This window comes from Echinops telfairi, unplaced genomic scaffold (assembly GCF_000313985.2).
Source record: "Echinops telfairi isolate 266 unplaced genomic scaffold, ASM31398v2 ScPeMD7_7469;HRSCAF=8507_1, whole genome shotgun sequence".
Classification (NCBI taxonomy): Eukaryota; Metazoa; Chordata; class Mammalia; order Afrosoricida; family Tenrecidae; genus Echinops; species Echinops telfairi.
The window spans coordinates 74,851,576-74,853,658 of record NW_022111373.1 but is presented as its reverse complement, the minus strand read 5'-3'; positions in this window follow the sequence as shown (position 1 = coordinate 74,853,658).

The following is a 2,083-nucleotide window of genomic DNA, read 5'->3' as shown; positions in this document are numbered from 1 at the left end:
GCATCTGTGAGCCACAAACAGGAAGAGGGTATGGGTGTGTGGATCGTTGCCTCCATGATCAACTGTCTCCTTTCCCAGGAGGCCAGGAGGACTGTGGAGGGTGCCTGCCTACCGTGGCCGAACATTTGATGAAAGACTCAGGAGGGCAATACAGAACAGAATTTCAACTCCCAAACCGCTAGGACCCCTGAAACTATCACCTTAAGAATATCTTTAAACCTTACACCAAAAATGTCCCCAGAAGTCTTAAAACCAACAAGAATTCGACTTACCTCATGAAACTGCCTTGAGCGTTGTGTTCTCTTAAGTACAATCTATATGGGATCAAATTGATAAAAGCCAGCCACTCAAAAGATAAGAAGTTCAGAGGCCAGTGAGTTTGTCAGTGAGGGAGGAACTAATGGTCTTAAGCTCCAGAGAGAGGTAACCCATTGTCTCCAGCAGCAGGGAGCAGGGCCAGTGCAGCCTGGCCCCCAGGGGGTGGGAGTGCCTGCGCATCTGACCTCCCCCCACAATGAAGTAGCAATGAAAATAACTTTATGGTTGGGGGGGGTCACCACAGCATGAGGAACGGCATTAAAGGGTCGTGGCATGAGGAAGGTTGAGAACCACTGCCCTAGAGGCTTAATCCACATGGGGACCCTGCAAATATATTTTGGCCTTCCAGTATCATTCCTCGCCTTCTGCAAACCAGGTGTTCACAATTTAAGCTCTGATACTGATTTCCTCCTCTGTATTTGGATTTTGCTATTTGCTATACAATCCTTGGATCACTCCAGCTGATGTGCTGCTTCCATGCAGACTTAGTTGACACCTCACCTAAATGGCTGTTAGTTTTAAGACAAGATGTTATTCTTTCCAATAACTGGGCGCCATCTGCTGCACCACACTTTGTTATAGCACCCATATCTTCAGTGATCTCTTTATGAGGACAAGTATCGAGTAGGGCCATGTCAGAAGAACTAATTGCTCTTGATTAGGTCAGCCATGGTATTTTTAATTACTTCATATGCATGTGAAAGCTGTACAATGAATAAAGAAAACCAAAGAAGAATCTATGCCTTTGCCAATATTAAATATTGGCACAGAATAGTATACCATGAACTGCCAGAAGAGCAACCAAATCTGAGCTGGAAGCCGCACAGCCAGATCGCTTCTCAGCAGTGAGGGTGGCAAGGCGTTGTGTCATATACGTTGGTCATGCTATCAGGCAGGATCAGTTCCCTACAGATGGACATCATGTTTGGGAAACCATAGGGTCAGTGAAATAGAGGGAGCTCCTCAAGGAAATGGATCAACACAGTGGCTGCAACAAGGGGCTTGAACCTAGGGACCATTGTGTGGGTTAGACAAGGTGGGGCAATGTTTCCTTCTCTCGTTCATAAGGTCCTCGTGAATCATAACCTAACACACACGACGATGCATATTTTTGACAAGTAAATGAACCTTCCTAACACGGGTCACCGTGTCAACTCTCTGTGTGTGAGGGATGCATTGAGCCTTAATGCAGATTTCTTTAAAAGGAAACAAATGAGTATACAGGTAAGTTTCACCTGGAAACTAAACTTCCCTCTCCCCAATAATTAGTACTGAAGGAAAGCAATAACCAGGGACAGGAAGAGGGGAGAGGAGATTCCCCCGTGCTCCAAGGAAGGCGCAGAGTCAAAACGAGGGAGCAATGTTCATGCAAAAGTCAAACTTGACTAGCGTCTCTACAAGGAGCTTGTCTTCGCTGATCCCAATACTGAGTGAAGCAGGACTTTCAGGAATCGTCAGAAGATGCGTGCCTCATGACAATACCAAATTCAGGAAACGGGGGTGTTTTCTCTCTGTTGGCCCATGGGTTATTGTTGATGGGAGTACTAATTATGACTTGTTTGAAATCTTTAAGGGACAGAAAGTGAGCCAGAGCTGAAGGAAAGGAACAAAAATGAGAAGCCAATGAGGTTGGAGGTGAAGCAGACCTCTGTAAAGAGGTGGTTGAGAGACACATGTGGGAATTGCACCCGATCTGATCCCACCACACTGAGGCAAAGCACTGGGGGAGTGCAGCGGAACAGCAAGGGAATGGAGCAGCAAGGTC